Source organism: Lepidochelys olivacea, assembly GCF_965140295.1.
Source record: "Lepidochelys olivacea isolate rLepOli2 genome assembly, chromosome: 1".
NCBI lineage: Eukaryota > Metazoa > Chordata > Testudines > Cheloniidae > Lepidochelys > Lepidochelys olivacea.
In genome coordinates, this window is record NC_140411.1 from 83441796 (window position 1) to 83468115 (window position 26320).

The 26320-nt window shown below is 42.2% G+C and overlaps 1 long non-coding RNA gene across 1 annotated transcript; it reads left to right on the forward strand.

The window, feature by feature from the left end:
• Positions 1–1520: 1520 nt before the first annotated feature.
• Positions 1521–22586, forward strand: LOC311515022. The gene is made up of 4 exons (XR_014710030.1): positions 1521–1584; positions 9005–9047; positions 22297–22395; positions 22478–22586. It is a non-coding gene; the product is annotated as an uncharacterized lncRNA (long non-coding RNA).
• Positions 22587–26320: the final 3734 nt, after the last annotated feature.

Below are 26320 nucleotides of genomic sequence, written 5' to 3' on the forward strand. Positions count from 1 at the left end.
CTCAAAGTATAACATACTGATCATACTTTCCAAGTGAATAACTCTAGTTTCCCATATCCCTCTTCAAACTGACAGAATAATCAAGAATATTGTTATGGCAGTGGTATGATGGGGTGTACTTGGCTTTTGAGGCTGCCTACAGGAGGCCCTGTGGTCCTACTACATCCCACTCCAGGAAGCAGTGATGTGGGAGGAGTGGAGCAATAAAGGTGGGTCCTCTAGTTTTGTTTAGAGAGGACTCTCCAGAGCAACCATTTTGGACACCACAGAGACCCAATCCTCTAAGGGCAACAGGGACTAGCAACAACCAATCAGGGCCCAGCCAGCATAGATAAAAGGAGCTGCCTGGCCTTAGCAAGACAGTTCCTGGCTAGGACTGGAGAAGGGTGATCTTCTCTGGCCAAAGAAGTCTGATAGTTGGACAGAGTTTATGGCTGACTCAACTTATATAAGGACCTGAGCACACTGGCCCTGAGATAGAGCTGGGGATGAAAGAGCCCAGTAGGAAGAAGCCCAGGGTAATAGCAATGATGGATTGGAGTAAGTAGTACATAGCTGCCTTGTGTAGGGTCCCTGGGTTGGAACCTGGAGTAGTGGGTGGCCTAGATTCCTCTACTGGCATAAACCCAAGAGGAGATCAGGGCTTATTTGAGAGCCTGAGCAATGGGCTGAATTTAACGGGCCCAGAGTCAGGGCTGAAGACCTTAGTAAAGGCAAATAGACTATTTGATGGACTCTTTAATATCCTAGACAGGGTTCATCCAAACTTCATGATTTGGCCAGAGCGCTAAGCCACTGAAGACCAGCTAAGGTCAGCTGACAGCCTGCAAGAGGGTGAGAAAAGGACTGTAGTGCTGCATCTAGGGGCTTGCAGGCACTCGAGAGGTGAGTCCCAAGATGGCACTGTTACGCATAAGTCTTAAAAGTTATTTTAATTAGAGTAAGAACAAGTTTTCAGTCTGGATGAAAATTCTGTGTTGTTGGTTTTCTGATGTGGTTTCTTTGCCGGAGCAGTAGCAAGGGAGACCATATGCTGACTTAACTTCGCTAACTAGAGTAAATTCCTGAGGCAGAGTTGCTCCCTGGGAATCAGGCATTAGTGTTTTGGCTAAGATTCCTGAAACCAGGAATTGCTTGAATGCTCTTTGTCCTTCTCTGTTCCAGGACTGATGTATAGGTGTAAATAAAACAAGTTGCCTTAAGAATATACTTAGTTTCAGTGTCAAAATAGAACATTACTGAAAATGTATATACAAGAAGAAGATTCAGTTAACAGTGACAGAAAATCAAGGTTCAGGATTTGCTTAACGGTGATATTAGAATCCTCCCTTATATTGCTGCTCACATACCCCAGACTTTTATATTGAAGGGCATGAACTCTGTTGGATTTATAAGATTTTTACCAGTTATTCAGTTCTTAGACAAGTGTATGTGTGTTGCCTGGTGCCATATGTCACATATATAAGTTCCTTTACACACAGTGCTGACAGTTGTATATTTATTTTTTACAGTGAAATAATCACAAGTAACCACTCACGGACTGACAAAAACCAGTTGCTCAAGGGAGAAGGTCTACTGAGAAAGGTGGAGGAGAATTGTGCTATCATTATGTTTGTGGGTACATTGGGACAGTCTTAGGTTTAGACGTTGCTTAATAAGGGAGATCTATTTGTACAGGTTTCACTGAATTCACTTTAATTCCCTAGCTACCTGCTGAATTCCAGAGTGTTTTAACAATAATCAGAAACCCCCTGAAATAACTCTCACTTCCAGTTCTTATGTGTTCATGTGTGTTTGACAATAATATCAACAAGTGTGATCAGATACAGGAAGACATGTGATGCCAATGCCACCAGAGAAGAAGAAACTATGTCCCACCAAAACAATAGAGTCAGGTCATATGAATCCATTGTAATTTTGTACACCTACTGTAACGAGGCTTGTTCTGGCGGGACCCAACTGAGAGTGCCAATTCAGGACAAATTGCTTAAAGCAGGGCAGTTACAGCCCAAGGCTGGGGTTTTTATGCACACCAAGGCAAACCAAACCAGCCAAACAGAGAAGACTTTGGTTTTACCCCACTGGCTAACCACAAGTCACACAAGCAATTCCCTTAGACATTTCAGTTTCCCAGTATCACCACCAGTGCACCTCGTTATGGGGACAAATGGTTATGAAAACCAATACCCCAGTAAAAGAAAAAAGGTCCTCTCGATCCCAAAGGACCAAGCCCCAGAGTCAGGTCAATATACAAATCAGATCTTACCCACAAATCATGCTGTTGCCAATCCTTTAGAATCTAAAATCTAAAGGTTTATTCATAAAAGGAAAGAAATATAGAGGAGAATTAGAATTGGTTAAATGGAATCAATTACATACAGTAATGGCAAAGTTCTTGGTTTAGGCTTGCAGCAGTGATAGAATAAACTGCAGGTTCAAATCAAGTCTCTGGAGAACATCCACAATTGGGATGAGTCATCAGTCCTTTCTTCAAAGCTTCAGTGTAGCAAAGTTCCTCCAGAGGTAAGAAGCAGGACTGAAGACAAGATGGAGGAGCTGCAGCAGCTTTTTATATTCTCTTGCCATGTGGCCTTTCTTTCTTTGTTCCAAAAACAAGCTGTCCATCACATGGCCTGGAAAAACCTCAGAGTTCTGTCCATAGGCAGGTCCCTGCATACCTTGCTGAGTCACAAGGCGTGTCTGCCTTCTCTCAGTGGGTCACTTGTATAGATGATGGTCCTTAATGGGCCATCAAGCTGGCTAGGCAGAGCTGACACCAACTTGTCTGGGGTGTCACCCAGAAGCATAGCATAAGTTTGGAATACAGACAGTATAGAGCCAATACTTATATCTCTAAATACAAAAATGATACATGCAAACAGATAGCATAATCCTAACCAGCAAACCATAACCTCGTCTTAGACACCTTAGTTGACCCCCTTTATACAAGATTTGGTGCCACTACAGGACTTTGGTTGGAACAATGTTCTATACGGTCCCAGTTCAAGTCAATAACGTCACACCTACTTTCGTGAAGTTATCTGACTACCCGGTGGCTGGGTCCAAGTCACTCAAATGAATGTGCATGCATGTAGGTAGCCAGTCGATTATGGTCCTGATTCACTATGGTCAGGTTTCAGAGTAGCAGCCGTGTTAGTCTGTATTCACAAAAAGAAAAGGAGTACTTGTGGCACCTTAGAGACTAACCAATTTATTTGAGCATAAGCTTTCGTGAGCTACAGCTCACTTGAAGGTGCCACAAGTACTCCTATTCACTATTGTGTTTCTCCAGCTATATGCCACTGTAACTCATGCAGTGGTGAATCACGCCTCTTACTGGTGCTTCAGTGGTGATGTGATAAGGCAAATATGATTTTCCCAAGGTCTGCCTGTCTACACTGCACATGTTTAAATTTATAATATATTATTTTGCTTACCATAACAATCTCTGCCACTATTAGCTTTCCACAGGAATTCTGCTCCCTCACAGAATGGACTAAAACCAGTGTCAAAGACACAGCACCCAAAATAGGAATATTGATCATCTGAACCCAGGGGAGAGTGATTTGGGGCCTGAATCAAAGCCCATTGAAGAAAATAGTAAAACTCCCAATGCCTTCAATGGGTTTTGTATCAGGCCCATTGTTAAGTCTGGTTGAAATTTTTTCATCAATATTTTTTTCTAATGGAAAATGGGTTTTGACTCAGAAATTTTTGCAGACAGTTTCCTTGGAAAGTTTTGATTTTTTTCATTGGAAAACTAAACATACCAAACCCCAAAACTTTTCAGGTTTTTTTATGAGTTGAAATTTGCCACAAACCACCTTCTCCTTTTCCTGACCAGCTCTATCCATTATGTCTTAAAAGAAGAACAGTACCAAGCCCAGACCGGTTAAAGGAGAATGGTGGTGTTAGGATAACCATTTGAGATGGTTATCTGAAGCAATGTTACACATTTACAAGTTAATAAATAAAAAAAAACCAGATATTATACTAGTTACAAGAAATGTTAAATCTATATAATTTAATTTAGTCTTTTCCAGAACAAAGTGTCTAAAAGCAGAAAGACAGAGAGAGAGAGAGTACCTGATAAAAGAGTTGCTATTGAAACAAGACTTTTGTGAAAAGAAAAGGAGTACTTGTGGCACCTTAGAGACTAACCAATTTATTTGAGCATGAGCTTTCGTGAGCTACAGCTCACTTCATCGGATGCATACCGTGGAAACTGCAGAAGACATTATATACACACAGAGACCATGAAACAATACCTCCTCCCACCCCACCGTCCTGCTGGTAATAGCTTATCTAAAGTGATCATCAAGTTGGGCCATTTCCAGCACAAATCCAGGTTTTCTCACCCTCCGCCCCCCCCACCCCACAAACTCACTCTCCTGCTGGTAATAGCCCATCCAAAGTGACCACTGTCTTCACAATGTGTATGATAATCAAGGTGGGCCATTTCCTGCACAAATCCAGGTTCTCTCATTCCCTCACCCCCCTCCAAAAACCACACACACAAACTCACTCTCCTGCTGGTAATAGCTTATCCAAAGTGACCACTCTCCCTACAATGTGCATGGTAATCAAGGTGGGCCATTTCCTGCACAAATCCAGGTTTTCTCACCCCCCCACCCCCATACACACAGAAACTCACTCTCCTGCTGGTAATAGCTCATCCAAAGTGACCACTCTTCCTACAATGTGCATGGTAATCAAGGTGGGCCATTTCCAGCACAAATCCAGGCTCTCCCCCCCCCCCCCCCCCCGGGAACACACACACACAAACTCACTCTCCTGCTGGCAATAGCTCATCCAAACTGACCACTCTCCAAGTTTAAATCCAAGTTTAACCAGAATGTCTGGGGGGGGGGGGTAGGAAAAAACAAGGGGAAATAGTCTACCTTGCATAATGACTTAGCCACTCCCAGTCTCTATTTAAGCCTAAATTAATAGTATCCAATTTGCAAATGAATTCCAATTCAGCAATTCCTGAAGGTTGAAACAGCAGACTGGACTTCTACACAGAGTGCTTCCGCCGACGTGCACGGGCTGAAATTGTGGAAAAGCAGCATCACTTGCCCCATAACCTCAGCCGTGCGGAACACAACGCAATCCACAACCTCAGAAACAACTCTGACATCATAATCAAAAAGGCTGACAAAGGAGGTGCTGTTGTCATCATGAATAGGTCAGAATATGAACAAGAGGCTGCTCGGCAGCTCTCCAAAATCACTTTCTACAAGCCATTACCCTATGATCCCACTGAGAGTTACCAAAAGCAACTACAGCATTTGCTCAAGAAACTTCCTGAAAAAGCACAAGATCAAATCCGCACACACACACCCCTGGAACCCCGACCTGGGATATTCTATCTACTACCCAAGATCCATAAACCTGGAAATCCTGGGCGCCCCATCATCTCAGGCATTGGCACCCTGACAGCAGGATTGTCTGGCTATGTAGACTCCCTCCTCAGGCCCTACGCTACCAGCACTCCCAGCTACCTTCAAGACACCACTGACTTCCTGAGGAAACTTCAATCCATCGGTGATCTTCCTGATAACACCATCCTGGCCACTATGGATGTAGAAGCCCTCTACACCAACATTCCACACAAAGATGGACTACAAGCCGTCAAGAACACTATCCCCGATAATGTCATGGCTAACCTGGTGGCTGAACTTTGTGACTTTGTCCTCACCCATAACTATTTCACATTTGGGGACAATGTATACCTTCAGATCAGCGGCACTGCTATGGGTACCCGCATGGCCCCACAGTATGCCAACATTTTTATGGCTGATTTAGAACAACGCTTCCTCAGCTCTCGTCCCCTAACGCCCCTACTCTACTTGCGCTATATTGATGACATCTTCATCATCTGGACCCATGGAAAAGAAGCCCTTGAGGAATTCCACCATGATTTCAACAATTTCCATCCCACCATCAACCTAAGCCTGGTCCAGTCCACACAAGAGATCCACTTGCTGGACACTACAGTGCTAATAAATGATGGTCACATAAACACCACCCTATACCGGAAACCTACTGACCGCTATTCCTACCTGCATGCCTCCAGCTTTCACCCTGACCACACCACACGATCCATCGTCTACAGCCAAGCTCTGCGATACAACCGCATTTACTCCAACCCCTCAGACAGAGACAAACACCTACAAGATCTCTGTCAAGCATTCTTACAACTACAATACCCACCTGCGGAAGTGAAGAAACAGATTGATAGAGCCAGAAGAGTTCCCAGAAGTCACCTACTACAGGACAGACCTAACAAAGAAAAGATCAGAACGCCACTCGCCGTCACCTTCAGCCCCCAACTAAAACGCCTCCAACGCATTATTAAGGATCTACAACCTATCCTGAAGGATGGCCCAACACTCTCACAAATCTTGGGAGACAGGCCAGTCCTTGCCTACAGACAGCCCCACAACCTGAAGCAAATACTCACCAACAACCACATACCACACAACAGAACCACTAACCCAGGAACCTATCCTTGAAACAAAGCCCGTTGCCAACTGTGCCCTCATATCTATTCAGGGGACACCATTACAGGGACTAATAACATCAGCCACACTATCAGAGGCTCATTCACCTGCACATCCACCAATGTGATATATGCCATCATGTGCCAGCAATGCCCCTCTGCCATGTACATTGGTCAAACTGGACAGTCTCTACGTAAAAGAATAAATGGACACAAATCAGATGTCAAGAATTATAACATTCATAAACCAGTCGGAGAACACTTCAATCTCTCTGGTCACGCAATCACAGACATGAAGGTTGCTATCTTACAACAAAAAAACTTGAAATCCAGACTCCAGCGAGAAACTGCTGAATTGGAATTCATTTGCAAATTGGAGACTATTAATTTAGGCTTGAATAGAGACTTGGAGTGGCTAAGTCATTATGCAAGGTAGCCTATTTCCCCTTGTTTTTTCCTACCCCCCACCCCCCCAGACGTTCTGGTTAAACTTGGATTTAAACTTGGAGAGTGGTCAGTTTGGATGAGCTATTGCCAGCAGGAGAGTGAGTTTGTGTGTGTGTGTGTGTGTGTTCCCGGGGCGGGGGGTGAGAGAGCCTGGATTTGTGCTGGAAATGGCCCACCTTGATTATCATACACATTGTGAAGAGAGTGGTCACTTTGGATGGGCTATTACCAGCAGGAGAGTGAGTTTGTGTGTGGGGGGGGCGGAGGGTGAGAACCTGGATTTGTGCTGGAAATGGCCCAACCTGATGATCACTTTAGATAAGCTATTACCAGCAGGACAGTGGGGTGGGAGGAGGTATTGTTTCATGGTCTCTGTGTGTATATAATGTCTTCTGCAGTTTCCACGGTATGCATCCGATGAAGTGAGCTGTAGCTCACGAAAGCTCATGCTCAAATAAATTGGTTAGTCTCTAAGGTGCCACAAGTACTCCTTTTCTTTTTGCGAAGACAGACTAACACGGCTGTTACTCTGAAGACTTTTGTGGTGGATGCCAAAGCCTTCTGCAGTTCAAATACAAACAAGCAAACACTAGTAGTGAAAAGCTAACAATAACTTCACCTCTTCTAAATCAAGATGGAGACCAGTGAATCCTGGAATTTCTGGTATGAAGATCAAAGTGGGATTATAGGTATTTCATGCTGGTATATTCTCCAGAATGGAATAACTTGCGGTGATCTGAAAACACAGAGAAAGGTAAAACTAATAAAGGGACTCTGCAGATTTCCAGAAATGTAAGTGTGATATGAAAAAGTTAGATATGTTTTAGGTGTCATGCAAATGACATCTCCCCTGACTGAATTTATGGAAGGTAATATCATAAGCCTGGATCCTTCTTGGATTCATCACACATCACATCTTGGAAAGAAACATAGTAGGGAGTCCTTCCCCCTAAAACTGGATTAAAAACCTACCTACAGTTGCTTCAACAATTTGCTCCCTCAAGCCAAAAAATGCTGATTGGATGATTGGGAAGAAAGGCTTTGAAGGCTGGCCTTCTAAAGAATCTGTATGCTGATAACATCGAAAATTTTATCACAGATAAGCACTACTGACTGTCTCTTTCAGTCCACAAGTAATCCTCATGGTTATATGGGAACAATGAAGTTCACTTCCTTTATACTTGTACCAATACAAATGGGAACTGAGAAACTGCCACTGAATCTGAAAGTTCACAATGAAACAAATATTTGGCAATAGGCATCACAGGCTTTTTCTTTTGGATTATGACTCAGTTTCTTAATTACCTATAGAGAATAGGTACCTAATTAAGAAAGAGGAGTGAATTTACATGTCTTGCTGTAGATAGTCACTAAATAACATCACTAGTACATGTGCTTAAATGACAGATTGTACTCGGTTCCCTTGTCTACACTAGAAAAAATATTTCTTGCTAACAGTGAATGTCAGCACTAGTTTGAGCCTGGTTCAGCTGCACTTATTAAAGCAGCTCTGAGAGGTACTGTGATTGAGAAACACACCCTGCTTCTGTTAATCCGTCTGAGTCACTGGTTCTTCTCTTTGCTCAGGGGTAATTTACTGTTAGCCTCTACCAACAGCAAATGGATGGAATCAAGTCCCAGTCCATCCCCACCCCTCCACGTTCACTACCTGTTTACCTACTTTAGAAAGAACCCCTTTACTCCTATGTCTGGCCCCAAGGTTCAGGTAGACTAGGCAGGTGTTTAAAAGGGATTGTTACTTCCCCTTACACCTTTGCATGGAAAAGTTGTCCAAATCAGAATCTATTCACCTCTAAGGATACTGGCTAAAGTGTTGAAATGTCCTCTCTGGAGTTTTGCACACACATGGAGTGCTCTCTCTAGAGGAAGCAGCAATGTATGACACTGGCATTATCTCAATAATTGTATTCTGTGTTTCTTCACTGCATCATCACACATGGACTATAGTTTCACCAGAATTAAAACTGCAGAAGACATTGATAAACAACTGAAATCTTAAATGAATTAATTGTTATTTGTTTTCATATACAGCATATTCTAGCAGATAGAATCTCCCGGAACTTCCTCCTACCAGGTAATTCCATAATATGTATACAACAGTGAACCACCACATACCCAGCATCTCCAATGGGCATATGAATGCAGTATTTTATTCCATCCATATTTTCTTTTCCTGGCAATATAGTCTAACTACAGCTTTTTAGGAATTGATCTAAAAGTAATATTATTAGTCGTAAAATCTTCTTTGATTTACCAGTAAGTACTGGTTTAATTTGAAGCCCCCATTTGTCTCCACCTCGTGAGCCACAATTTTGAGATGTGTACCAAAAAAAGAGCAACTCAGTTTCTCTCCATGTCAATTAATAGGATCTCTAATCACTTTGCTGGAGAAGTAAATGCTAGACCCATGTACAAGAAAGGAAATGGCTTCCAGAGGCCAGCTAACATCTCTGCAGAGTAGGTTAGCCTCCCACACAACAGAGCATCACCACCTTTCATGCTTTCGTGAATGGCTGCATGACAGCTGAACAGAGTTTTAAAGATTAGAGTTAAAATATCCAGTGATAAACATAATAGCAGGTCCCTTTTGAAATCCAGAAAAACTGTATATTTATGAAAAAAAAGTCTGATGCTCCTGAAGTTACGTTGCTAGGAACATACTATATACCCTACTCATTCAGTGGGACTTCAAGTCCCAAGCCTAAAATATGGTAGGAGTTTGTAAGGGTTACAAAGGATATTAGCAAGGCCATGGCTGCAATGTGGTAATTAAAAGCAGATTCACACACCAGTATCTGGCTTAGAAATAAGAGAATAAGATACTGTTGTGTCAATATGGAAGTCAATAAAATAGAACTGATAGGGTTCTCTTGAGGTTTCCTTTGTCTGTTTGCTTTCCCACACCTGTAATCTTAGAACAATTTGTCTGCACTGGTTGATGTCCTGCAATAGGCTTGTCCATTGGGAGAGCAGAAAATATACTACAACGTTATTAGATTATTTATTCCAAGCTGAATTCCTCTATTGCTGAATTCAACGTTTAAATATATTGTTTTTCCTTACATTAAAAACACTGGGCTCTATTCTCAATGGCTTTGGGAAGGAGAAACATTAACAAATGTTAGCAATTATAGCAAGGTGCAGGCCTTTGAGATCAGCATTACAAGCTGGTGGAATATCATGAAAGTAAGGGAATTTCAGAAAAAAAACACCCTTTTTTCTCAATTCCATCACTTTCCATTAATGACAATCCATTGGCATGGCTTGCGTGGACAAAGTCCCCGACAACCTTGAGAGCTTAGGGATACAGTAACTATTTGTTAAAGTAACAATAGTATTTAATCAAAAGAAAAATCTATCCTCCATTAATAAATAATGTTAACATCTAACATTATAGTCAAGCAAGAACATACAAACATTTCCAGTAACTTGAGGGTGATGTTTGCCCTTTTTAAATAAATGTGTCTGACTTATAAGGACTTAATGATATTATATTTAAGGTTGAATCGGGGTCTAGGGTTTTCACTATAAATTCATGTAAATTCAGAGATGAAAATGTCCCCATGGCTTTTATGTGGCATAGAAGGTTTCAGCCAGGCTAGGAAATTGTGTAATTGTTGCTAATCAGTATTTCGTAAGAAGACAGTGAGTGTGTTTGTGCGGGTGGGAAAGTAGGGGAAGGGTTTTTAGAAGAGGCTGTGTTTCTTAGAGATCTGTTAACTCATCTAGTCAATTGTTCTGGCTAATTCTCTTTTCACTGTCTCTTCCAAAAAATTAATACTTAGAACATAATGGTTAAATTCTGTCCTGAGCTATGCACATTTTTAAAGTCAGTGTAGTTACATATGGTTCACAGAGGGCAGAATTTGATCCACTGACTTTGATCTAGACTGGGGCCTTTTGGGTCAGATTTTTCAAGGTATTTAGGCACCTGAAGATGCAAATAGGCACCTAGTAGGATTTTCAAATCATCCATTGGGAGTAAGGTGCTTGGGCACTGTTGAAAATTCCACCTGATGCCTAACTGAGCCTTTAGGTACCTAAGGGTATGTCTACACTACGAAATTAGGTTGAATTTATAGAAGTCGGTTTTTTAGACATCGGTTTTATATATTCGAGTGTGTGTGTCCCCACAGAAAATGCTCTAAGTGCATTAAGTGCATTAACTCGGTGGAGTGCTTCCACAGTACCGAGGTTAGAGTCGACTTCCGGAGCGTTGCACTGTGGGTAGCTATCCCACAGTTCCCGCAGTCTCCGCTGCCCATTGGAATTCTGGGTTGAGATCCCAATGCCTGATGGGGCTAAAACATTGTCGCGTGTGGTTCTGGGTACATATCGTCAGGCCCCCGTTCCCTCCCTCCCTCCGTGAAAGCAAGAGCAGAAAATTGTTTCGCGCCTTTTTTCCTGAGTTAGCTGTGCAGACGCCATACCACGGCAAGCATGGAGCCCGCTTAGGTAACTGTCACCGTATGTCTCCTGGGTGCTGGCAGACGCGGTACTGCATTGCTACACAGCAGCAGCAACCCATTGCCTTGTGGCAGCAGACGGTACAATAGGACTGGTAGCCGTCATCGTCATGTCCGAGGTGCTCCTGGTTGCCTGTGTGAGGTTGATCAGGAGCGCCTGGGCAGACGAGTGCAGGGACTAAATTTGGAGTGACTTGATCAAGTCATTCTCTTTAGTCCTGCAGTCAGGCCTATTGAACCATCTTATGGTGATCAGGCAGGTGATACAGATTGCTAGCAGTCCTCTTGTACCATCTTCTGCCGGGCAGGCAAGAGATGAGGATGGCTAGCAGTCGTACTGTACCATCTTCTGCCAAGCAGCCATGAGATGTGGATGGCATGCAGTCCTTCTGCACTGTCTGCTGCCAGCCAAAGATGTAAAAGATAGATGGAGTGTATCAAAACAAGAAATAGACCAGATTTGTTTTGTACTCATTTGCAAACTCCCCACCCCCCCCGCCCCCCATCTAGGGGACTCATTCCTCTAGGTCACACTGCAGTCACTCACAGAGAAGGTGCAGTGAGGTAAATCTAGCCATGTATCAATCAGAGGCCAGACTAACCTCCTTGTTCCAATAAGAACAATAACTTATGTGCACCATTTCTTATTGGAACCCTCCGTGAAGTCCTGCCTGAAATACTCCTTGATGTAAAGCCACCCCCTTTGTTGATTTTAGCTCCCTGTAAGCCAACCCTGTAAGCCATGTCATCAGTCGCCCCTCTCTGCGTCAGAACAACGGCAAACAATCATGCATCTGAGTTGAGAGTGCTGTCGAGAGCAGTCACAATGGAGCACTCTAAGACAGCTCCCGGAGGCCAATACCGTCGAATTGTGTCCACAGTACCCCAAATTCGACCCGGCAAGGCCGATTTAAGCTCTAATCCACTTGTCGGGGTGGAGTAAGGAAATCGATTTTAAGAGCCCTTTAAGTCGAAATAAAGGGCTTCATCGTGTGGACAGGTGCAGGTTTACATCGATTTAACGCTGCTAAATTCGACCTAACGTCCTAGTGTAGACCAGGGCTAAGTACCTTTATAATCTGTCCTTTTGCCAATAAAAGACTTTGGGCAAAATCCTAGAACCACTGAACTCAATGGGAGTTTTGCTATTGACTTCAATGGGGCCAGGGCTCTTCCCTTTAAATTGAAAGATAAGAGAAATTCAGTTTTAGCAGTATCCAATCTGTAAAGGGGATAGCAATAATGAACCATTTTCATCTCTAACTTCTCTGGGCCAGATTCTATCACCCTTATTCACATTGAGTAGTATCTTACATCATGAATAGTTCCTTTGATTTCATTAAGACTATTCACAGAACAAGGCACTAATCAATGTGAGTAAAAGTGACAGAATCTGGCCTTTTGATTCTGTCTCAGACAATAGTCAAATTATTGCAGTTCACAATTTGGCATAATTAGAGATGTTAGTACCAGCACTGAAAGAGATCTATGATCTGCATAGCAATGTGTGCAGTCAGAATTCATTTAAATTACTCCAGTTTTCTGCCATATTTGACATGCAAAGTGAAACTGTAGCTCCCAGATTGAGTCACAAATATTACTGCTAATCAAATTTAAATGGGTTAGATTCTAGTTTCAGGTACATCATTGAGAGTTGCACATGTGAACTTAAACTCAGATTTGGACTACATGTATTTTGGATTGAATCAATACTAATTCACATCCCAATTATCCATAGTATTTTTGAAATCATGAACAACTGCACCACTAAATGCACCATTTACTTTATAATTTTTTCCCAGGTGAAATCACCAGTGAGCATCTCACCAAACGAACTGATAATTTACTGTATCTACTACTGATTTACAATAAAAACTGATATTGTTTCTATTTGCGATCACAACTCTTTCAATGTTCTGTAGGTTTACACATTAAATTGGTTCATCACAAGGCAAAGGCCTTGTCAATAATACCACTGTCTTCACTCCTATGAAGAACTGATCAAACATTAAAAATCTCCCCAAGGTACAAAGGTCAGATCCAGTTGGAAGCCTTCCAGTTAATGTTTGCCAAGCACCCTGCTTCTCCTTAAAAAAAATCCCCAAACATTTGAAGATGCAGCTATTCTATAAACATTCCACCTCTAAAGACCATACCTCACTCTGTGGGTTCCTCTCCCCCACACTTTGGACTGTGTTATATAGTCTCATGACAGCAGAAAATAACATTTTGAGGCAAGGATTCTTACTTGTTTGAGACAGTCTAGCTACTGTGCAGCACCATGTATACCTACAGCACTCTACAAATAATAATTACAATGCATTGTACAGAGAAGTATGCTTTCTATGTTAACAAGTCACACATTGCTTCAGTGTATGTAAACATGCAAAGAAATGTGATCAAATATTGTTTATTTAATATAATCACAAATTCCAATGTAGAAGTAAGACAAACTACTTCACATTAGCAACAAATTTGAAATGGAATCTTTGAGTCATACTATTACTAATAATAACCTTTGGAAGGTTTACCCTTGATGGCAAGGTAAGTGGGAGTCTTAGCTTAAATTGTCACACCCTCACCAGCTCATGTGTGGTGAGGTTCCCTGTCTCATCTAGCCCTTCCAAAGCATGAAGACAGCAATATTGCTGAAGTGGTATTTTCCCAGTAGCGTGCTTACTTGTGGGCAACACTTCTTCCGATCTGTATATAATAATACTTAAAGCTGTTATCTAGCACCTCAAAGTGTTTTACAAAGGAGGTACGCAACATTATCCCCATTTTACAGATGGGGAAACTGAGACACAGAGCGGCGACACAATCTGCCCACAGTTACCTAGCAGGCTGGTGTTAGATCTACGAATAGAACCCAGATGCCTCATTCCTACTCCAGTGCTCTAACTACTAGGCCACATTGCCTCCCAAGCAGTTACCCAATAAAGTTACCTCCACTGTATACACATAAATGAGCATGGTTGGCAATTTGTGCTGTAATCTTGGGAAAGAAGGACCTTCAGGAAGTGATTGCAAACTCTGCCTTCTAGAGCTTTACAACATTTTATTAATTATACTTAAAACACTCATAAAGACCACGGTGCTGTCAGTCAGCTAGTAAAAGATTCCCCTATCTCCCCCAGAGCAAGAAACTAGCCCACACTTGCAAATACTCGTCTGACAATATCACAGCTAAATAGAGCTTGCTTCTTGCTAGAGATTTCCTTTTTTTTTTTGGTACACAAATATTTGCTGATGTTATCATTACAACTTACAAGTTCGTTTAGGGGATAAAAATTTGTGTAAGGAATCACCAGCTTGCTGCAAACTAGGCAGAATTTTTTCTTTTACCGCCTCATACCTGCAACGTATTTTGGAAATATTTCAAGATGTTCACATTTCCAAACAGGGAATGTTTTGCCATTTTCATTATAAAAATGACAAAATTTCATGCATGACTCTCCTGTCATGTCTTCAGCAGAAGTTTGCACTTTGCAAGGCATTGAAGTTATGTGGCACCTATCTGGCTCAATCCAACTGCCTTAGACAGCTTAGGCAGCTGAACGCCTATCTTCAGTGGTTTGTGAATCACTCTGGAGCTTACGTGGGAACTAGGTATCCTGACTCTTAGAGCAAAGCATGCCCAGAAGCAAAATTTGGGCATCTACAGGGTTAGGAGGAAACCAGGGGGAGTATTGTGGATCATAGTGGTACCTGAAAATGTGACAAGATTACACACGTACAGTGGTTATATACACGGCATGCTCCGCAGTGCAGGTATAAACAGCCACGTAGACCATGAGGCATTGCTTAGTTGAGTAGAGTAAAGACACACCAGAACCTTCGGGTACATACCCTGCATAGCTGATGACATGCCCAAGCAGTGCTTCCCATGTCTACACAGCTCTTTTTTGCAATGTAGACTCCCGCTGCCTCCACACTGCTGGAGCGTTTTCGCTCCACAGGGAAAGGCTGCAGCAATGGGGGACAGCACCGGCAGGGGGCGGCAGCAGGGTCAGGCTCCAGCAGCTTCCTTTGGAGCCTTTTGCCCCTGCCTCCCCTCTGCCAGAGCCTTTCACTGCCACCTGTAGTTACGCAACACAATGTGGACACAGTCTGCTTTTCACTGTGGCATGTAGCTACTACAGAGAAGGTATAGAACATTTTTTTGTTTAATCTAAACCAAACCAAACCAATGAACCTTCCAAGTTTCATCCAGTGTGCCTGGAGAACCAGGTTTCTCCACTTTTCATTTTTATTCCCCATCCCCAAAATAATGAGAATTGGGTAGATAGTACATTCTGTGCACTATCTATTGGTACTAAGTTCACTTGCAACTGATTGGTGCTCCATGGACATCCAGCTACCAAGACATTTTCCTGCCTCTCACTAAGATGACCCGTACATAAATTCACAAGTAACTGCAGGTGTTAAATTGACACCTCTCATCCAAATTCACGATGGACTCTTTGTTAGATTAGAAAAAAAGACTTGAATAAACCTAAGATGTGTCTTCATAAATATTAGAAATATTGTAAAGGGAAGCTCTTTACCTTTTATCGGCATTGCGGAATACTTGCAAAGTCAGTACATTTTCTATCACAGGGAAAAGAATCACAATAGTATGAATGACTTGAATTACCTTGGGTATTTTCCTAGCTACAAAGAGATGTATTTCTTGATGCTGGAAGGTAAAACTGGTATTGAAAAATGGGACACAATGCTTAATTGAAAAAAAAAAAGTATATAAAGGCTGCTTACATTTCTTAAAACAGAAAAGCATGTGAGTGCTTGTGCACACAACACAATATTTAGATTAATTCACTTATAGTTATTATGGGAGAAAGTGTAATATTAAATTTTGCATACACCAAAATGTGATGAAAGATGATGGGGCTGTCATAAAAAGAAGAGGAAGGTATGGATTATAGGCAACATTATGAAACCACAATTATTTCCCAATATACGGCTATTTACATCCTCCTGCCATAGTTTGCAAAGTAATATGATCCTGATCCTTTATGTCTGAAATACCATAATGATCAGCACGTATAAAAACCTAGACTGATAGACAGACAGATATTCCTAATGCTGAAAACACTGTTACTGAAGTCAATAGGAATATTCCTTCCATAGGGGTGGCAATATCAGGCCCACTGTCTCCATGTGTGGAAATTCCTAGAATGACATTACACATGAGAAACATCAAATTGCTGGCACTATAGCATTGCTACAGGAAATACAGCTGATCTCATATCCAGGGTGCCACCATGCAGTCCTCCTTCAAGCAAAATGTGCTTCTGCTGACTTAAATGTTCTGATCTGGTTCATATGGGAATGTTGGTATTTCAATGTTATTTTTTTTATTGAGTTGGGACTTCTCCTATGGTCTATCTAGCTATTGTGTCTAATGAAGAAAAAACACCACCACCACCACCACAACAACTTACTACTACTACTACTTCCCCTTTTAGCTGGGGTAGGGTCACTGGATCTTTCCAGCCTTGCCAGTCCAACACTTGTTCTACATCCACTCCATCTTCCCATACACCATTTTCTTGGCCATCCTCTTGTTCTTTCCCTGTGGATTCTAACCTCAAATGCCTCCCTAACAGGACTCCTTTCATCCATCCTTCATACATGCCTATACCATCTCAGCCTCCTCGCTTATAGCTTCTCTCTGGTTCTGCAGACTGTGGTCTCACTTCTGATGAGATCATTCCACATGTGGTCCAGCAATGTCATCCTTCTCAGTACCATTGAACATCTCATTGCTATGGCATTGTCTTCTCAAGTGCCTGTCTTTCATTGAGCATGTCTCTGTCTGTACAGAAGAGCTGTATAGTTGTCCCTTAACTAGCGTGGGCATTCATTTACCATAAATCACTCCACTTATCTTGTGTCAAACTTCTCTTGTGCTTAGCATTCTAGCATACAGTTCTCTGTCAATTTCTTCATTTGTTGCTAATCAGACCCTAAGGTACTGTGACAGGGTCGGGCCAGATGGCTATAGGAGAGTAATAGAAGGCAGATATATTAGCCCCAGGCTAAGTAGGTCCCTTTTCCCTGGGTAAGGTAACGGAACAATCAGGAACCTTCTGGAGACAATTAAGACAGGCTGATTAGAACACCTGCAGCCAATCAAGAAGCTGCTATAATCAATTAAGGAAGGCTAATCAGGGCACTTTTAAAAAGGAGCTCACTTCAGTTTGTGGTGTGCATGTGAGGAGCTGGGAGCAAAAGGCACTAGGAGCTGAGAGTGAGAACGCGGACTGTTGGAGGAATGAGGTGTACAAGCATTTTCAGACACCAGGAGGAAGCTTCTGTGGTGAGGATAAAGAGGGTGTTGGGAGGAGGCCATGGGGAAGTAGCCCAGGGAGTTGTAGCTGTCGCACAGCTATTCCAGGAGGCACTCTAGATAGCTGCATTCCACACGGCCCTGGGCTGGAACCTGGAGTAGAGGGCGGGGCCGAGTTCCCCCCATATCCTCCCAACTCCTGATCAGACACAGGAGGAGTCGACCTGGACTGTGGGTTCAGAAAAACGGCCAAGCTGAGGACTGCCATGAAGCTCCAAGGTGAGCAAATCCACCAAGGCAGAGCAGGAACTTTGTCACAGTACTTAAATGAAGAAATCTGATTTAGGCACCCTCGATGCTGATTTTCATTTGTCTCCATTCTGTATGAGTCAGCCACATGATTTAAAACTTCTCTTTACTCATTAGAAGGCCACAGTTTTAGTTTCCTGTTCCAGACATCAACCTGGACCAAATCTTCCTCAGTATCAACCAGTAGAGCAATATTGTCTGCACAGATCAACTTCATACTGCCTTCCATTTGGATTCGCTTACTTATGAAGTCCACCACAATTATGAATAGTAATAGACTAATTGCTGATCTGTGGTGGAACCCAGCCTTCATCTCACAACCCTCCATTATACTGAAGGTCATCTAGGTGCCTCCCTGCAGACTAGACTTAGGAGCTTATCTTTGTGAGAGAGGCTGAATTTAGCACTCCGCCATCCTCTTGGTTGACATCTGCCTTTGGTTAGCTTATGCAGCTCCCCACCTAGCATGCTGGCTTTCTGGATCACAGTCTAAGGGGCCTCTCTCTTCCCATCCATTGTATAGGAAAGCCTAAGCACCTAACGCAAACTTTGTAAATTGCAGTGTTGCCTCTGTAATTTTCTAGGCCACTAAAAGTTAGGTACCATGATACTCAGCGGGACAATAGCAGAATTCTCTCCCTCGGGCAAAATTGACCAGTCTGGTAAGGAAGATCCAGCGTTCACATCCATGGGCCCTTATGGGGGTGAATCTGTCACACTTTTCTATGACTGAGACACAAGATTGTCCGAGTCACAGAAAGCTGCTAACAGAACCCATCGATTGTTTTATACTAGACATTTTCACTTTATTACCATCTGTTAACAAGATGCTGAAAATATTGTGGCATATTTTTGAACCTAAACACCAAATCAAAATTGCCAAAAGGCCAATGGTAGCTTTAAAAAGTGATACAAATTTCAAAGATCTCTTGGTACATACTAATGATACTAAATACGTCAATAGAACTCATTGCCTAAATAGTCCGGCTCTGAAGTGGGATTGGGGTTTTTCTGGTCTTCTCCTAACCACAGGCAGTTTATAGTATGATGTTTAGACAAAATTCAGTCTTCCACTCCAGGGCTGGAGATTTCAACAAAGATAGAGAATAATCCACCTTAGTGACGGTTACATGTTTATTGAAATGGTCTTGGGGTATAGCTTATATGAGGTAAAAATCAGGATTTCTGAGTATGAAAGTTCAGCTGTGAGTCACAGTGCATCTCCACCAGCAAAACATTTCAATGACAGGCACTATTCAAAATCTGACTTTAAATTTGTGGGCACAGGATACATACTTATGGTACAATATGGTAGTCACGGGCACTTTATGGGCCCATGGCAAAAATGATATTCAATCTTGTGTAAATATTGGTCCATACTGTGGATGCACTTACATGGGTGCACACATGAGAGGTAGGCACGTATTAGTGCTTGCACTCTCAGAGCATAAGGAGGAGGGAGGACTAGCATGCCCTACATCACTCCACATTTGGGTAGGATGGGGTATGGCCAAAACTCTAGTCTTTTCCACCCGCTAATGTTTGGAGGCCAACAATGGGATGGTGCTTGTTTCCAGCTCTTCAGTTCCCAAAAGCATTCTGTTTACATCAGCCTGTTGGCAAGTGAAACCCTGAATGCATGCACAGCACAGCTATGACTGCAAAAGCCACTGTCTACATTACTGAAACCCTTTGACCTTGAAGGACAAGAGTTGTTTTCTAGGAACTAGAGGATTGGTGACAGCTGGTACTGATTGTTTGAATGCTTGGCACCAGTTAGCAGAAGTTGTTGATGCCACAATCAAAGATTGCTTGTTAATATGCTCAAGCATCCGAATAGTAAAAGGGCTCGAGAGGTGACCCTGGCAACTACAGGCCAGTAAGCCTCACTTCAGTACTGGGCAAATTGGTTGAAACTATTGTAAAAGAACAAAATTGTCAGACACATAGATGAACGTAATTTGTTGGGAAACAGTCAACATGGTTTTTGTAAAGGGAAATCATGCCTCACCAATCTACTAGAATTCTTTGAGGGGGTCAAAAGCATACAGACAAAGGAGATCCAGTGAATATAGTGTATTTAGATTTTCAGAAAGCCTTTGACAAGATCCCTCACCAAAGACACTTAAGCAAAATAAGCAGTCATGGGATAAGAGGGAAGGTTCTCTCATGGATTGGTAACTGATTAAAAGATAGGAAACAAAGGGTAGGAATAAATGGTCAGTTTTCAGAATGGAGAGAGGTAAATAGTGGTGCCCCACAGGGATCTGTTCTGGGCCCAGTCCTATTTAACATATTCATAAATGATCTGGAAAAAGGCATAAACAGTGAGGTGGCAAAATTTGCAGATGATAGAAAACGACTCAAGATAGTAAAGTCCCACGCAGACTGCAAAGAGCTACAAAAGGATCTCACAAAACTGGGTGACTGAGGAACAAAATGGCAGATGAAATTTAATGTTGATAAATGCAAAGTAGTGCACATTGGAAAACATAATCCTAACTATACATATACAAAGATGGGGTCTAAATTAGCTGTTACCACTCAAGAAAGAGATCTTGGAGTCATTGTAGATAGTTCTCTGAAATCATCCACTCAATGTGCAGCGGCAGTCAAGAAAGCGAACAGAATGTTGGAAATCACCAAGAAAGGGATAGATAATAAGACAGAAAATATCATATTGCCTCTCTGTAAATCCATGGTACACCCACACCTTGAATACTGCATGCAGATATGGTCGCCCCATCTCAAAAAAGATATATTGGAATTGGAAAAGGTTCAGAAAAGGGCAACAAAAATTATTAGGGGTATAGAACGGCTTCCGTATGAGGAGAGATTAATAAGACTGAGACTTTTTAGCTTAGAAAAGAGGCGACTAAGGGGGGATATGGTAGAGGTCTATAAAATCATGAGTGGTATAGAGAAAGTAAATAAGGAAGTGTTATTTTCTCCCTCTCATAATACAAGAACAAGGGACCATCAAATGAAATTAATAGGCAGCAGGTTTAAAACAAACACAAGAAAGTATTTTTTCATGCAACGTACTGTCAACCTCTGGAACTCCTTGCCTGAGGGTGTTGTGAAGGCCAATACTATAACAGGGTTCAAAAGGGAGATAGATAGATTCTTGGAAGATAGGTCCATCAATGGCTATTAGCCAGGATGGTCAGGACTGGTGTCCCTAGTCTCTGTTTGCCAGAAGCTGGGATTGGTTGATAGGGCATGGATCACTTGATGATAACCTGTCTGTTCATTCCCTTGGGGGCACCTGCCATGGGCCACTGTCAGAAGACAGGATACTGGGCTTGATGGACCTTTGGTCTGACCCAGTATGGCCGTTCTTATGTTCTTATATTAATATATAACCATTGGTTTTTACTGGAAATTACACACTTATGCTATTGAATGATGAGGCCTATAAACTCATCAGTCATCTATCACTTAGTAAAGATAGGCATAATTTATTTCCTTTATGGATAGGATTAAGGGCTAGATTCTGCTCTGAGCTATGCCTGTGCAAATCATTTAAGACTATGCAGCTGCATGGGCTGTAATTCAGTGAATAATTTAGTTCAGAGTGATTATGTAATAAAAATGTAGCTAGACAGTCTGTTTACATCTCCCCCACCACTTTTCTTTGAAATATGTATTCTTAATGTAACGAAGTTCACCACTCAGTGCAGACAGCGGGGAATGAGCCAATGTTTAAATGCTTGTGAGACACACAAACCACTGCTACTGACAAACCGAGAAGGTCAGTTGACATGGCCGTGGGCACTTATAATAAATTAAGCACTTTTTTATATGTTAAGTTGGTTCCGAGTTCATTTCTTGAGTGAGATAAGAGTGTGCAACAGACGGGAGTTATGATGGGGGAGGGGCTTAAGTTTTGGAACTGACCATTGCTTTTTGGATCAATGGCACCTGGTAGCTATTTATTTTAGTATTTGTGTTTACAGTGCAATTGGAGTGCCTAGTCCCGCCAATATATTTGTTAACATCACTTCTGAATGTGGCTGTTATAATAGAATACATTGATTAAAGAGTTACCATTAAACTGAATCTCTTTTTCCATGCCACCAGAAGGAATGGAACATTCTACTTGGATTTAAAAGTAGCAGATGAGAAGTTTTATACCATTGACTTGACAGAATTATAGAAACCTAATACCTCAAGCAAGAGTTGTTTTTTCTCTGTTGCTTTTTTCTTTTTCTTTTTATACTGCTTCTACTATTTATTATTGTTTATTCTTATAGTCAGACCTAGAGGCTCCAACCAGAATCATGGTCCCAATGTGCTAGCACATGAACAATCATGGAGGAGGACATGTCCTGAAGAGTTGATATACCAAACAGGCAAGACTGAAGAAAAATAATAATAGCATTTCATTTCTTTTTTTAAAAAATGTTTTCCCTAAACTATCCCTCACTCTTCCAGGTGCCCCACCTCATCTACATCACCTTTACTGACCCACTGTGCAGGCCTGCATGTCCCACAGAAAGTCACAAGCTCAGAGTGAGAGTGTGTGTTTAACCAACCAACTCTCTCTGAGACCACCTACTGTAAAGAACTCAAAGAATACTTCACCCTATAATTTATTCAGGAATTTAAGGATATCATCAAATCTTTCTCCAGAAAACTCCAAGACAAACTCTACGTCCTCATTCCCCATGAACTCACCTCAGGGATCTTCTACATGTTCTCCAGGATACACAAACAAGGAAACATATCTGGTCACAGCACTCTTAATGAAGGACTATCAGGACTCATAGAAACCATCCTCAAACCACTCACCACACAAAGGGTCAGCTTCTTCCAGGACATATCTGACTTCCTCCAGAAATTCTGCAACATTAACAACCTCCCATAAGAACACCATCCTTGTCACTATGGATGTCACCTTCCTCATAATGATTACATCGCTGCCTCACTCAAATATTTATAAGATAATGGATAACCCTCAGAGATCCAACCCAAAAAATCCCTAAACTTATTCATTTCATCCTCACCCATAACAATTTTACATCGAACAACAAACACTTTGCCCAAACCATGGAAACTGCCATGGGTACTAAGATGGCTCCCCAATACGCCAACATTTTCATGGGCCACCTTGAAGAAGAATTTCTGGACAGATGCATCAAAAAACAAAAACGATACACCTGAGATGCATTGATGATATTTTCATCCTCTGGGCAGACAATGTAAACTCCCTGATAGATTTCCACCACCCATCCAACAAACTCTCCTGCTCCTGCACCAGCATCAACCTCCTGGACACCACAATCAGCTTCAACAATTGAACCCTACAGACAACTATATACAAGAAACCTATGGATCATCTCACCTGACCTCACGGATCCAGTAACCACCTCAAACACATCAAGAAATCTGATATCTACAACCAGGCACTTAGATACCACAGAATATGCTCCAAGGACAAAGTTCAGGATACATACCTTAACACACTTAAAACCGCCTTCACCAAACAAGGACACTCCACCAGAGAAGTAGATCACATCATAGAACAGGCCACACAAACACCCTGAGAGAACCTGCTTCAATACAGAAATAAAATCCCTCTGACTGCACACCTCTGACTTGTCACCTACCACCCAACACTGAAACCCATATGGTATATCATCAAACAATTACAACCCATACTCGATGGGGACCACATCCTGAAAGAAATCATTCCTGAAGCCCTCTTCTGGCCTTCAAACCTCTCCAAGCTCATCATCAGAAGCAAGTTTCCCACAGACCACAACACACCAACTCAAAGCAGCACCAGACCTTGCTAGAACAACAGATGCAAAACCTGTAGGTTTATCTCCGCTGCTACAGTGATCAACACCCCCCACAACCTTTCAAGATCTATGGATCCTACATACACATATCAAAAGCTGTGGTGTATCTCATCCAGTGCACTAAATGCTACAATAATAACTATGTAAGTGAAAAGAGACAATTACTATGCTCTCAGATGAACTCACAGAAAAATGATAAAAGACAAAAACACCCTATCAGCTGTGAGTGAACACACCAGGTGGGTCAAGGAACTATCAGCCCCTACAGGCCAAAGTGGATGCTATCCAAAAGTGGCCTGTCCCAAAGTCAAAGAAACAGGTTCAATCCTTCTTAGGCTTGGCCGGTTATTACAGACGATTTGTACCGCACTACAGCCAAATCGCTGCCCCACTGACAGACCTAACCAAAAAGAAACAGCCAAATGCTGTTCAGTGGACCGAAAAGTGTCAGAAGGCCTTTAACAAGCTTAAAGCGACACTCATGTCTGACCCTGTACTAAGGGTCCCAGACTTTGACAAACCGTTCCTAGTAACCACAGATGCGTCCGAGCGTGGTGTGGGAGCAGTTTTAATGCAGAAAGGACCTGATCAAGAATTCCACCCTGTAGTGTTTCTCAGCAAAAAACTGTCTGAGAGGGAAAGCAACTGGTCAGTCAATGAAAAAGAATGTTACGCCATTGTCTACGCTCTGGAAAAGCTACGCCCATATGTTTGGGGATGGCGTTTCCACCTGCAAACCGACCATGCTGCACTGAAGTGGCTTCACACCGTTAAGAAAACTAACAAAAAACTTCTTCGGTGGAGTTTAGCTCTCCAAGATTTTGATTTCGACATCCAACACATCTCAGGAGCTTCTAACAAAGTGGCTGATGCACTCTCCCGTGAAAGTTTCCCAGAATCAACTGGTTAAAATCGTCCTTGAGATGTGGAAAATATTGTTAGTCTTTATGTATTTGGTAGTATATTTAGAGATGCATGTGTCTTATTAACTCTGTTTTTCCTAGAGCTCCAGGAAGAAATCCCAGCCAGTGTTTCACCCTAGCTGAGATTTGGGGGGTGTGTCATAAATATAAAGGGAAGGGTAAACCCCTTTGAAATCCTTCCTGGCCAGGGGAAAGCTCCTCTCACCTGTAAAGGGTTAAGAAGCTAAAGGTAACCTCACTGGCACCTGACCAAAATGACCAATGAGGAGACAAGATACTTTCAAAAGCTGGGAGGAGGGAGAGAAACAAAGGGTCTGTGTGTCTATCTATATGCTGGTCTTTACCGGGGATAGACCAGGAATGGAGTCTTAGAACTTTTAGTAAGTAATCTAGCTAGGTATGTGTTAGATTATGATTTCTTTAAATGGCTGAGAAAAGAATTGTGCTGAATAGAATAACTATTTCTGTCTGTGTATCTTTTTTGTAACTTAAGGTTTTGCCTAGAGGGGTTCTCTATGTTTTTGAAGCTAATTACCCTGTAAGATATCTACCATCCTGATTTTACAGGGGGGATTTCTTCATTTCTAATAACTTCTATTTTATTAAAAGTCTTCTTGTAAGAAACTGAATGCTTTTTCATTGTTCTTAGATCCAAGGGTTTGGGTCTGTGGTCACCTATGCAAATTGGTGAGGCTTTTTATCCAACATTTCCCAGGAAAGGAGGGGTGCAAGTGTTGGGAGGATTGTTCATTGTTCTTAAGATCCAAGGGTCTGGGTCTGTAGTCACCTAGGCAAATTGGTGAGGCTTTTTACCAAACCTTGTCCAGGAAGTGGGGTACAAGGTTTTGGGAAGTATTTTGGGGGGAAAGACGCGTCCAAACAGCTCTTCCCCAATAACCAGTATTAGTTTGGTGGTGGTAGCGGCCAGTCCAAGGACAACGGGTGGAATATTTTGTACCTTGGGGAAGTTTTGACCTAAGCTGGTAAAGATAAGCTTAGGAGGTTTTTCATGCAGGTCCCCACATCTGTACCCTAGAGTTCAGAGTGGGGGAGGAACCTTGACATTTCAGCCCCCAACTAAAACCCCTCCAACGCATTATTAAGGATCTACAACCTATCCTAAAGGATGACCCAACACTCTCACAAATCTTGGGAGACAGGCCAGTCCTTGCCTACAGACAGCCCCACAACCTGAAGCAAATACTCACCAACATCCACATACCACACAACAGAACCACTAACCCAGGAACTTATCCTTGCAACAAAGCCCGTTGCCAATTGTGCCCACATATCTATTCAGGGGACACCATCACAGGGCCTAATAACATCAGCCACACTATCAGAGGCTTGTTCACCTGCACATCCACCAATGTGATATATGCCATCATGTGCCAGCAATGCCCCTCTGCCATTTACATTGGGCAAACTGGACAGTCTCTACGTAAAAGAATAAATGGACACAAATCAGATGTCAAGAATTATAACATTCATAAACCAGTCGGAGAACACTTCAATCTCTCTGGTCACGCAATCACAGACATGAAGGTCGC